The 14,178-nt window shown below is 38.9% G+C and overlaps 1 protein-coding gene across 1 annotated transcript in view; it reads left to right on the forward strand.

Annotated features, from left to right (window-relative positions):
* LOC125776324 (uncharacterized) overlaps nt 1–14,178 on the forward strand; it is a 369,137-nt gene that overhangs the window by 305,132 nt on the left and 49,827 nt on the right. The window lies entirely within an intron of this gene.

Genomic DNA, 14,178 nt, shown 5'->3' on the forward strand with positions numbered 1-14,178 from the left:
GCACTTCTCGCTGATGCCGACGTGTCCTTCTAGAATATTGCGTCTGGAAATTACCAGAACATAATGCTATACGGCGCCAGACGCATGCAAACAGCCGCGGCGACAGACTCAGCAATTGTTTAAGTAGACAAGCAGACAGTGCGGCGCCAGATGTCTATTGTTTCAACAAGACAAATGCTATTCCATATACCTACAGCTATTTTTCATAATAAGGGATGCATATAGCAATACAAATACAACTTAATACTTTTGTAACACTGCCCTCCACTAAAGCCTAATCGTCCCGATTAGGCACAAATCCTCTTGAACCAAATGGGGCGAGCCTCTCCAAATGTACTATCATTTTACATCGTGCTTTTCCATTTCTTTGTATGCGGTATACCACGTCATTAAGTCGTTTCATCACCATATAGGGTCCTTCCCAGGCTGTCTGCAGTTTCGGGGACAAGCCTTTCTTTCGAAGTGGATTGTACAACAGGACCAGATCACCTTCTTCAAAACCTTTTGAATTTGCCGCTTGATCGAACCGGTCCTTCATCTTATTGCTCATCAGATGCGTATGCTGTCTTACCATTAGATGCAATTCATTCATTTCTTCTTTTAAGGCAGAACAATAATCTCCATCATTTCTTACAGCTGTAGGATTCGTTCCAAACTTAAGATCAGCAGGGAGTCGCAGATCAGATCCGAAAATAATCTTTGCTGGCGTGTAACCAGTTGTCTCGTGCTTCGCTGAACGATACGCCAGCAGGAACATCTGGATGCACTTGTCCCAATTCCGTTGATCTTTATCAACGATTTTCCGCAGATGTTCTTCGAGCGTTCGGTTGAATCTCTCCACCATTCCATCTGATTGTGGATGTAACGCTGTTGTCCGTGTCTTGTGGATGCCCAATAATGTACAGACTTCTTGGAAAATGGAAGATTCGAAATTCCTGCCTTGATCTGAGTGTAATTCGACGGGCACTCCCAACCTTGTTATCCAATTTTCTACAAACGCTTCGGCTACTGTCTTCGCTTCTTGGTTTGGTAAGGCCATTTACTGAAATAGTCCATGACAATCAGTAGATATTTGTTTCCGGCCGTACTGGTTGGGAACGGACCTGCAACATCCATTGCGACTCGTTCAAATGGTGATCCCACGTTGTACTGTTGGAGCCGACCGCGACTTTTGGCTTTAGGACCTTTAGCTGCCATGCACTCTACGCAATTACTTATCCATTCTGCTATGGAATCTCGACAACCGATCCAGTAGAACCGTTGTTTAATCTTCTCTATAGTTTTTGTAATCCCAAGGTGCCCTCCACTAGGTCCATTGTGATATTCTTTCAATACTTTCGGGATCATGGACTTCGGTACTATGATCAGCAGACGAGACTGTTTGCCATCTTCGCTTTCCCAGGTACGATGAAGGTATCCATTAACGAGGTTTATGCTGTTCCATTGGGCCCAATATGCTTTTGCAGTTGGACTCTCGCTACTTATTTGTTCCTTTGGTGGTCGTACCCCATTTTCTTTGGCCATTACCAGTTTTGCAAGATCAGGGTCCTCCAGCTGATTGATTCTGATGCGGTGAGGAGTCCAATCATCTTCGGGTTCTATATTCAGTAATCGCATATCGATTATACCTTCTTTTCCTTCTGATTTGGAGCAATGTTTACATTCCAGTGGACAAGGGCGACGTGATAATGCATCCGCATTTTTGTGGTGAATCCCCTTTCGATGTTCCGTTTCGAAGTCGTAATTCTGTAATCTTTCGATCCATCGTGCAATTTGGCCTTCCGGATTCTTAAACTGTAATAACCATTTTAATGCTGCATGATCAGTCCTCAGCAAGAATCGTTGTCCATACAAATACTTGTGGAAATGTTTTACACATTCCACCACAGCTAGTAGTTCTTTTCGCGTCACACAGTAGTTTTTCTCTGGTTTCCCGAGCACTCTGCTGTAATACCCAATTACTCTTTCTTGTCCGTCGATGAGTTGAGACAGGACACCTCCAATTCCATAAGCGCTCGCATCTGTATCCAGGATGAATTTCTTTCCAGGTATTGGATAAGCCAACATCGGCGCCGTACAAAGTAATTCTTTAAGCTGCTCAAACGCTTTTTCTTGTTCCAACTGCCATACAAACGGGCGATTCTTCTTTGTTAAATCATGTAAACTTCTAGCCACGTTCGCAAATCCAGGTACAAAACGGCGGTAATACGTGCATAAGCCGAGGAAGCTGCGGAGTTCATGTATGTTGGTGGGTTGAGGCCAATCTTTAACTGCTTTTGTTTTTCCCTCCTCGGTGTGAATCCCCTCAGTTGACACTTTATGTCCGAGATATGTGACCTGCTTCTTCCATAATGAACACTTTTTGGGATTCAAGCGTAATGCAGCTGATGCTATTCGCTGAAAGACTTCCTCTAGATTTTTCAGATGATCATCAAAACTTTTTCCCATGATGATAATGTCATCAAGATACACCAAACATGTCTTCCAGTTGAGTCCTTTTAACACATGTTCCATCAGTCGCTCGAACGTTGCAGGCGCATTACATAACCCAAATGGCATCACAGAGAATTCCCACAACCCGTCGCCCATACTGAAAGCGGTCTTTTCACGGTCACGTTCATCAATCTCGACTTGCCAATATCCACTTTGTAGATCTAATGTAGAAAACCATTTCGCTCCAGACAAGGTGTCTAATGTATCGTCGATTCTTGGTAGAGGATAACTGTCTTTCTTTGTGACATCATTCAACTTCCTATAATCTACGCAGAAACGGGTGCTAACATCTTTCTTTTTAACTAAGACGAAAGGTGAGCTCCATGGACTTATTGAACGTTCAATTACACCGTTTTTGTGCATGTCTTCAATAATTTTGTTAGCATCCTCACGTTTTGCTAGTGGAACCCTACGCGGAGCTTTTCGGATTGGTTTAGCGTCTCCGGTATTTATGCGATGTTTGACAATGCCGGTTCTTCCTGTGTTGTTTCCTTCGTTTGCAAATATGGATGCGTATTTTTCTAATAGTTTTTCTGCTTTTAATTTTTCATTTCCATGCAGTTCGTTCAGCAAATTATTTAGGAGTGTAGGACTTATCTGCTGTGGCTCAATAGTAAGCTTCTGTTGTGACCGTTAGCATCGTGCTATTGCACTTATATTCTGGCACTGTCCAATTACTGCTCCTTTCTTCCGACTTATAGGCGTGTTGAATTCATTCACTACTCTGACCGAAATGGTGGGATCAACTTCTACAGTTGCTAGATACCACCAAGCATATCGCAGAGTGACTTTGAGAAAATTCTTGACGAACTGGTCACAGAAGTTTTGGCAACTACGAGGAACGTGGTCGCGGGCGATTTTAATGCTTGGGCGATGGAGTGGGGTAGTATCTGTACAAATAGGCGTGGAGATGCCCTACTAAAGGCATTCTCGTCGCTAGACATGGTGTTACTGAACACCGGCAATCAGAACACCTTCGAGAAGAACGGCCGGGGCTCCGTTATCGACATAACCTTCGCTAGCAACTCCTTGGCGCGGAGAACAAATTGGCAAGTGTGCGACCTTTATACACACAGTGACCACTATGCAATTATGTTTGAAATCCAAGACTCAGGGAACAATCAAAGGAGTATGCTCACTAAGACAGGACAAAGCAAAGGATGGAAACTTGAAACTCTTGACGTCGAACTATTCAAGCTCACGTTAGATGATAACCTAACATTCCAGGAAGACATAGATCGACAGACGGAGATGTTAGTGAGGCACGTTTGTAAAGCATGTGACGATTCTATGAGTAGAAAGAAAAATGGCACCCATAGAAAGCCTGTTTACTGGTGGAGTGAGGAGATCGACACATTAAGAAAGGAATGCCATAAAGCGAGAAGGAGGTGTCAACGGAGTCGGGGACTCACGGAGCGAACACAATTACGCGCATGCTTTAAAAGAAAACGAAGCGATCTTAAAAAGCAATTAAAAAAAGTAAATCTTGCTGCTTTAAAGAACTTTGCGGAAAAATCGATGAAAACCCATGGGGCGATGCTTACAAGTTGGTAATGAAGAAAATAAGAGGTAGCAAAGGACAAGCACCAACGTGCCCAGCACTACTGAAAACCGTTGTGCAGACCTTATTCCCCGCACAGCCCCCAGAGAACCGAACGCTTAGCGTGCAAGAACCTGCTGAAGCAGAAGAAACAATAGTCACTGATGTGGAGGCTATAGAAACAGCAGAGAGATTTGGCAATGCCAAAGCGCCAGGCGTGGATGGTATTCCTAATAAGGCATTAAAGATTGCTATTAAACACAATGCGAAACCCTTTGCTGAATTGTATACGCGGTGCTTACAAAAAGGTGTCTTCCCGAAAATCTGGAAAAAGCAAAGACTGGTCTTGTTGCAGAAGCCAAATAAACCAGCAGGAGAGCCCAATTCATATCGACCGCTCTGCATGCTGGATACGGCCGGCAAGATACTAGAGCGAATAATCTGTGCACGATTAGAGCTGCATCTAGAAAAGGAAGGAGAAAAAGGTCTGTCTGACAATCAATATGGATTCCGCAAACAAAGATCCACCACTGATGCGATTAAAAAGCTTACTGACATAGCTAACAAGGCAATAGAGGGAGTATGGCACTAAAGAATACTGCGCAGTAGTCACGTTTGATGTTAAAAACGCGTTCAACTCGGCGTAAGGTAATGACGAAATTTAAATTGCAACAGACGTAAAATCATTTGGGAATTATCAGGATATATTTTTTTTAATTTGTAGTGGGAGCAGAGAACATAAAAACATAGAGAAGGTGCAAATTGAATTCTGTATGGCGGCTCGATTGCGCGGCTAACAGAGCTGATAGAATCATAATAGGGAATTCAACATATTCGCTGCTATTTAGGAGAATTGAGCACGTGCAGTGGCAGTATATGTAAAATGACCGAGAATAAATAAAGAGAATTGCTTTGTAGAAAAATATACAAAGAATGTTTTTTTACATTCTCTGAGTGACATATGCATGCTTATGTTGTATTATATGAACCATTGTCACATATGCGTGATTATTTTGTATCAAATGAACCATTTTTTTCCGAAAAATTAGGAAAAATTATTTTAATTTTATTTCTCTCTAGTTTTATTTTTTAATTTTTAAATAAATTAATATTTATTTCGACTATTACAAAGTGAAGATGTGCAAAATGATCTTCATTTCTTCAAAGAAAATTGACACAAAACAATTGAATTTTACAAAAAAAAATTTCAATTTGCCGTAAAAGTTCGAAAATTCCAGAAATTACCCAGAAGTTTAACCTTGTATAACTTTTAAAGGGGTGAGTATATCGAAAAATTGTGCAGACGTTTTTTGTAGAGCATTCAATTCTGTATAAGAATATGACATTTTTATTCCTACAAATGTATCGTGTTTGGGGCAAGGTTCATTACGAAAATTAAGGGCTTTTTATGGTCTGATATTTTTTTAGATGTAAAACTAAAAGTTTAGGTGGCGTCTCGTCAAAAATAATCAATTTGGTAAATAACGGACACCCTAATGTACATATATATTGTTGTGATAAATTTAATTTCTATTAGTAGGAAATATAATACAAAAATATTTATTAGTATAGTATATTATGTAAAAATCAAAGAAAATTATTAAATATGCAAGTCCAAATTGACTATAAATATTACTATGCATGCATTCATACAAAATTATACTCTTATCATATTATGTTTACATGTCAATATTGAATTGCAGACGGCAAATCGCAAAAGCATACACATTTGCATACATTGCGATTCCCAAGTTGAAAAATTGAAGCATTAAAAAAAATATCACAATGCTGTTGTTGGGAGATCATAAGGAGCATGCATGCATATGTTTATGTCTTCATATTCATATTCATGCATACATATATTTATGTCTCTTCATATTCTTGGGTATGTGAGACAGAGAACATAATGTGTTTTGTACACATTTTTCGGTGTCAAAAATGAAACAAAATATAAACAAGCAAAACGAAATTCTTCATTGGGAGTTTCTTCATATTCTCTGCTTGGGCATACATGCATACATTTATTTCTCTTCATCTTCTCTGTTGAGTATGTGGAGAACTGTTAAAAATGTTAACATTTCACAGCGCGAGTTCCGTGCTTGTGAGGTGAATTCCCTACAATAAATCTAACGAATGCTCGCTGTCGAACCTGCACCTCCTCTATGTTTTTATGTTCTCTGGTGGGGGTATCCAAAGAGGATTTAGGTTATGGAATTTTGTCATAACACTTCAATGTCCATAATAAAAATAAATCAGGGAAGTATTTGACAGGTTTAGAATTAGAGACTGGCAAATCCTGTTGTAGAAAAGTTATAAAAAAATCTTCAAGTATTATAATAGAACTATTTTGATTGAGCCCCTCTTCCTGAAGTAGATTTTTAAACACCATCTTGCATTGATTTTTATTGGTAATTTCTTACTACAGCTTTAAACAATAACTAAAAACACGATTGTAGTAAGTATTTGTCTTTTACCTTTGTTTATATGTGTATGAAAAATAAGAATGTGAAATACAAACTTTAAGTAAAAATTTTTTAAACTATATATAACATATAGTTCAACATATGTATATATAACTATATATAAAATTTATATAACTATATATCACATTTTTATAACTATATCGCATATTTATAAAATTCAATAGAATCTCATTTTTCTCTGAATTTTTTTCGAAAATTTCCTTGGAGAGAAGAAAATAAAAAAAAATAGATTCTATTAACTACAGAACTATATAACATTTCTCATTGAAAGGTAACTTAAGGTAATTTAGGTAATTTTATCGAAGAATCGTTTTTAAATGTCGCATTCGGTCTCACAGATCACGTAAATTGCAGCATGAGGTTTCACAGTTTGACTTGGTTTGCACGTATAGTTGATGTTTTCCTCTAAATCATCACAATGGATCCACGATCCTGTAGTACGAAGAATATACGCAGAGAAGTGGCCCGGCTCTTAAGTTTATAAATGTCCTTCTTCAACGTTTGGAAGCGATAGTCCTGGCTCATGATGGATGATTCCCACCAGTGTGAAAATAAAAAATTTACATTGAAAAATTGCTTTAACAGTAACTTGCCTATAATGCTTATAGTTAAATTCCAGAATGTAAAAAGTCATACCTATAAGGTCTCTTTAGATAAAGGTAAGGAGGAAAATCATTTAAATGACCTTCCATGGTTCCTAATTTGTTCGTAGGCTCACGCACATCTAAACTTATGCAAATGTGAAGATTTAATGTGGTATACTCCTCACCTTCATAGCCACATTTCGATCGACATTTCTTGTTATAATCAACTGGACGATATTGAAGAGATATTTCCAAGTCTTTATAACCACCTTCGAGCAGAATTCTCACGTTCAAATGAATCAAATACATTGGTGTGGGTTCAACGTTACAATCTGGATTTTTACATGTGAAACTTCTGCAACCACTTGGTTCGCCGGTCAAGAATCGTTCCCAAATGATATCAAGTGAATCGACAGCATTGAGCTGGTATGGAAGTAGGCACACCTGCGGCTCCTCGATGTCGTATACTGTATTCAGGAGTCTCAACCGTTCCTGCTGTACTTCCGCAGTAGCCCTTTTTACATGAAAGAAAGAAGGAGTTTAATGGCTTTACTATCAGAGTCTTTTGCAAATGACATATAAGGGGTGATCGATCACATAAAATTCTAAAATATGAAGAATTGAATCTAAACCGCAGGTATTGAGCGGACGGACACTTCTTTAGGCAACAGCTTTCTATTCACCTTCGATTCAAACTTCCAACAGGGTTTATCATTAAGTTTTATTCTCAACCGTTTGATACACCTGTTACCATTGGGAAATATTAATCCTTTTTTTTAGAATTAATTCTCTGATTTTTAATTCTAAGTTCTTTATGATTTCGGAAATAGTAACCCAATTGCTTGCTCTTCTCATTCTCTCCAGTTTTCATCCTCTTCGTCGGGCCATAATTTTTTGATTCCACATGTTCCACTTTTCTTTTATGCGATCGAATCTGAGCAAGTAATTCTTTACCCTGATCGTCTTTATTCATGAGTAAGTGATTCGACGAAGAGGTCTCACTTGAGTCGCTTATGGTTATGATATCCTCTTTATCAAAAATGGCATTATCTGATCGTATATTGCAATTTCTTTCGATGCTTGCATTTATTGAATGTTCCTTTGGCTGAAGTGTTGATTTGTCATTATTATGCCAATTAGTAATCTCTTTCAAAATGTTACGAGCGTGAGATGCATCTGTTAATGCATATGAATGATCAGTCAAGGGAGTACTTCTGAAATACGGATGTATGAGAGGTGTTTCGGAAGTTGATAACAAGGGATCCGCAGAAACATCATCAGCCATTGAATTGCATTTAACCGTATATGAAGTTGATACTTCATCATTGAAGGGATTATTCAGACCGTTCACTGCAGATTCAGGCTGAATCGCAGTGTTTTTTTTATTTCCTCATTTAGGACGAATTGAGACGCTTTATTTTCGCATTCTAAGATCTCTTTCTGCAAGAAGTGACATTTTGGAGTGCTCGGTGGTATTTCTGCATTCTCCTTAATCAGGGGGATATTTTTATAGCTCTCGTAGACAAATCCTTTTCTGTTATCAAGGGAAAGATTTTCAGAATCATCGCTTACATGATTTTTTTTTGATGCTCAAGAGTGATGATGAATGATGTTTCATCATCTTTATTTTTTTTCGGGTCGTCGTTGGAGATGCTTGGAGTTTTTTTTACATCCTCCATAATTGGTCCGTCTTTGTTGCGCTTGGTATAAACATCCTTTTTATTATCAAAAAAGTAATACTCATTTTCTGTGTCAGTCATATTGGTGTTTCTCTTAAGTAATGGATTTGCTCTGATGTTCTCTTCTTCTTTTGACTCATCATCTTCGGAGGTAGCACTATCAACTGAGAAAGGGGCTTTGTTTTTGAGCCCACCCCATGGCTCATAAGACTTTAGATCAGAATCATCCGGTATGTGGATTTTCGTCGGCGATACGATAGGAACTGTTTGTTCATGCAATGTTTTTTTTATAGGTTCTTTGGTGGTTGCGGAAGGTGACGGCGGTTTATTTGCGTGGTTGGCGTGCTTCAGTTGTGCACCTAATTCATTGGTCCCGCTCTGTAGCCGCTTTAGGTGTACACAAACGAATCGATCTGCTGAATAGGGCAACTGTACGGTCTCTCTCATACTCTGTCGTAAACGAGCGAAGTAGCCTTCCTGAGAAGCACTTGATGCATGCACATTTTGAGCCCTGTCGTTCCAACGCTTTCGAAAAGTCCGCATTATAAAACCCACTGACGCTTTTACCTTCAATATCAGGCGGACAGGGTTGAGCTTGTTGAATAAGTTTCTTTATAAACTTGTGTGTCAAAGTGTCATTATCACCCTCCGTAAAATCTGGAATTTTTTCATCTTTCTTGGTTTCTTCATAAGCCGTCTTAGAGTGTTTCAGAACTTTGATCGATTGTTCTCGATCACCTATAGCCTCTTCCAATTCATGCAAAGCCTCTGAAACTTTCATTGTTATACCATCAATCGTGATGATCGTATCAGTAAAAGGATGGAGAGAGATGATTTGAGTGAGAATGAAGACTCTGAAAAACCTCTTCACAGTTGTTGCATCTGCCATGAGAGCTACACAGTGTAGGCGAGTGTCTTTGACAGTCTTATGCTTCTCACTTTTGACCGACCTCCAGTTAGACACAAAGTGCATCAGATGAGCAACATCTATGCGGATAAGAGTTTAAGCTGGACGCGATGTTTCTCTGTCTTCTGATATGGTGCATAGATAACATGTGTCAATATATTCTTTAAAACTCATATTGTTGAAAGCTAGACTGGCGGACATAGGTGTAGCTCGCTCGTAGTCCGAGACAATTCGGCCTGGAGCTGAAACACCGATTCGTAAGAATAATTTGAGCCAATATTCGATGAATTCTTGGGTATGTATTTCAGTAAGCACTTGGTAGACGCAAAGAATCTTATGTTGGAACAAGACTGTCATGGTATATAAAAAAATGTGACCCGTCTGTTTACCAGAGCCGATCTCAAAGGTTTTCACCATTTTACCAGAAGCAACAATGGAAATCTAAGAATTTTTCTTCAATAACCTAACATATTCTCGGTATGCTAAAACTTGATGTGTACTGCAATATATCACGTAGAATCGTAGTGCTCCGGGGTCATGAAGAGCTCCCTTGTAAAGGGCAGAAGTTGCCATTCGTTGGAGAGATTGGATGACATTGATACTCTCTCGAGGTTTTCTGCCCATTGCTTCTTGCCCAGCTTCTATCTTAATTTGTCGATAGATGAGACCCACATGAGGAATATTTTCACGAAATTCCATTTTGTCTCTCAACAATTCTTCTCTCTAATTGGCAGCTTGTCGTTTGGTTAAACAACTCTTCACTTGAACCCTTTCTGTTCCATTAAGTGGACTTGTTACCGGTTTATGGTACCGTGAACGATTATCTACCATGCAAATTGTCATTTCAAGGCCCTTTAGTGTTGGACCACTTCTGGCTATGCCTTCGAGCTTATTCTTGCAATCTTCTGTTTCCGCACAATAAGCCTGTATTTTCAGAAAGTACTTGCTTTTTTGCTCATCGAAATTAAGAGAAACGTGGGACGATTTAGCCAAGAAGGCGCATTCTACGTTATAACGTTTTTTTATCGCTTCACTAATGACGTGGGCCCATGTTTTCTTTTTTAATCGATTCTCCACCTCCTCTGAGGGTTGAATTTTGTTCCATTCCTCAACTGTGAGTAGTAAATGAAAGACCTCACACTTCTCTGTTGTTAATTCGTTTTCAGCAATCCAATTTTCATCAGCGTTATCATCACCAATCGAATCTCTTTCATCTTCATTAAATATATCGTCTATAAGAATATGTTTGGATTCGGCAGGCGATATCATAATCCCTTGATTTTGCCTAGCCTGTGTAAGACATCCTCTTTTATTCTCCCTCACGTGATTGTAGACTGTTCGATTCTGGATTACCTCCGATAGTGGTAGCTAAACATCTGGATGACCTCCGGATCAAATGCAATGACAGCATAAATCGTCTGCGCCGATGGTTTACTACCATGAGTCTAGAGCTGGCTGAGCAGAAAACAGAAGTCCTGCTCATAAGCTCAAGGAAAATTGAGGAGAAAATATCGCTGACTATCGGAGAATGTGAGATTACTTCACAGCCGCAGTTGAAGTATCTTGGGGTAATAGTGGACTCAAGACTCAAGTTCAAAGAACACTTGAAAAATGCGACAAGTAAAGCAAATAGAATATATAATGCGTTGTCTAGAATGATGGCAAATAAAGGCTGTGTGCGTTCCAGCCGACGATGTTTAATAGCTAAGGCAATAAGTTCAGTGATCCTGTATGTGGCTCCAATATGGATACAGGTGCTAGAAACAAAATCATATGCTAGACCAATTAACACTGTGCATAGGCTTTCAGCAATAAGAGTGATAAGTGCTTTCCGAAACATTTCAAATGACGCTGCTGAGGTATTAGCCAGTATGGCACCGATTGACATCCAGGGTGACGAATTCGCGAGAATATATAACTTAGCAGAGACGTCTACCACAGCAAAAAGAGAAGAGAGAATAAAAAGCATTGCAATGTGGCAGCAGGGGTTGCAAACTTCATGCAAAGGACGGTGGACCTACCGACTGATTTCGGACATACACTCGTGGATAGGTAGGAAACATGGAGACCTGGGTTTCCACCTTACCCAAATAATCAGTGGGCATGGTTGCTTCAGAAGCTATCCATTCAAATATCGTCATGACTTTAGTCAATACTGTCCGACGTGTACAGAGTGTATAGAAGACTCTGAACACGTGTTCTTTTATTGCCCACGGTTTTTAAGTATAATGGAAATGTTGAAAACCACCCTGGGAGGTAGTATCACGGTGGAAAATTTGACTGCACATAGGTGCGAGTCCTCTGTAAAGTGGAAAGTGGACATTTAAAAAAGATTAGGCGTCAGTCAGTCCGTGCATTAGAGGAGACTTAAACGTCTTCTTCTCTCCCATGAAGTAATATTTTGTCCAGTGGTCCCGTGGGAGAGACATGAGGTGGGAGTAGGTTAGGTTTAGCGGATTAAAGTCCCGCACTCCGGCTGTCGATGCTTCCTCCTACTATAAAAAAAAGACTGTTCGATGTGTTCATCGGCCACCAAGTTCTACACTCATGTTTTCCACACATCGTCTCCAAAAGGAGGAAAATCATCAGTATGATAGTATCGGTCACGGGCAATGTATTTTTCACACAATGCAATAGCTTCTTCCCTGCTAACTTTCGCCTTTTGTTCAACTATTATTGTAATTTGACACTGGAAAAAAGAGGAAAAACGGTTTAAAAAACTCAATTATCTCTTTTACTATGTTCGGACCGACATTGAAAACATGTTTTCGTGGGAAAAACTGGTTTTCGCACGAAAGCTTGTATTTTCGTCCATGTAAAATCTGTCAAATGAAAACACAGTTTTCGCTGAAAACTACTTGAAAACTTACATTCCACTCATTCTAATCGGTGCCTGCTCTAGTTTAATCGTCACTTGATATTTGTTTACATTCCATATACAAATACAGCTGCTCACTGTTAAGGGGATTCTCTTGTTCTTGCAAAACCTTTACACGGTGCACCAATTGCAGAATTTTCTTCTTTCAAGCTCTAGACCAATCTCCTTGAAACCATTGCGCGCCTGCTTAAAAACTTTAAACAATTCTATTTCTGTTGGTCTGCATTTAAAGCAAGACCAACGCAAGCCCTTACTGTCGAGAATAGAATCCAATATCCTACCTGTCAGTCCAGCACATTTAAGATTGGCAAGCCCATCACAAAGCCAGCAAGAAACAAAGCGTTCCGACTCGGCTTTCACAGAGCAGTTCGGAAAGTTACAAGTCATAATGAACAAAAATAGTTATAGCAAATGAGTGCAATAAAAAAAGTTGGTTATTAAAGATAACAACCAATGTAGCGAGCAGTTTGAGATGCACTGTAACACACGAAAAGTAAAAACTCGCGAACAGCTGTGGACAAAGATGGAAACGAATAAAAGCCAGAAAGAAATTTAAGTAAGCAAGATAAATTAACAATTGCACTATTTAAAATGTAGCACAAAAACAAATTGAAAATGACTCGGAGGAATAAATTAAATTTAGCCAACACACAATTAAAGTAAATTTCAGTTACTTTAATAGAACAATATTACAGTGATACTTATCTTAACGGATCACTCAATTCAGATAATTTCCACAAAGTTTTAAATATTTTATAAATTAAACAAATTTCTAAGTTTCTAAGAGCTCGAAAGCACGTACACGAAAAAAGGTGCCAGATTATAATTAATATTATTAGGCCATCATAAAGCCGATTTGGATGTATGACCTGTGCAACTAATGTTGTTATAATACAAAGGTTTCAATCGAAAATGCTTAGATCAATCTCGTGTTTACCATGGTACATGCATAATGAAAATATCCATAGAGACCTTGGTATTCCTATGGTAAAGAAAGAAGTAGAAGATAGCAGAATTAAATATATGTGGGGTTCGTCATCCTCTCTAGTCCCCAATATTCAAAAATGTCTCTTTTGGTTTGAAAACATTTATTAGTTTACTTTTATTTAAAAGATACAATCCGCTTTTTAGTTACAACAACGTTATTCTTTTCGATTTTAGTTAAAATATACAATAATCTTCAATTCTTCTTAATTACCACAACGTTTCACTTTTCGTTAAAATGTACAATTCGCTTATCCGTTTCACTTCGCTACGCGCGTCTGTTCTGTTTCGTAATCGACTTCTAACTCCAACTCTTTTTGCTAATCGCAACCGGAGCAATCTACGCTATGTCATTTCTAATTGTCCCTTTTCCTATTTTCCCCTTTCTGTCAGGGATGCCATCCCACATTCGGCCCTCCTGACTCTGCATTCGCCCTCGAATGAAGGTTGCCATCTTTTCATATTTTCAGCGACAGTCATTGTGTGCCCGGAGCCATCGTGAACCCCTACTTTTTCTACTTTGTATCTGTCGTGTCCTAAAGTCTGTTTTATCTTGTACGGACCGAAATACTTGGGTCTCAATTTTAAAGCAGTACCATATTGGGTACGCTTAATCGCAACTAGCTCGTT

The sequence above is a fragment of the Bactrocera dorsalis genome, chromosome 2 (genome assembly GCF_023373825.1).
Source record: "Bactrocera dorsalis isolate Fly_Bdor chromosome 2, ASM2337382v1, whole genome shotgun sequence".
NCBI lineage: Eukaryota > Metazoa > Arthropoda > Insecta > Diptera > Tephritidae > Bactrocera > Bactrocera dorsalis.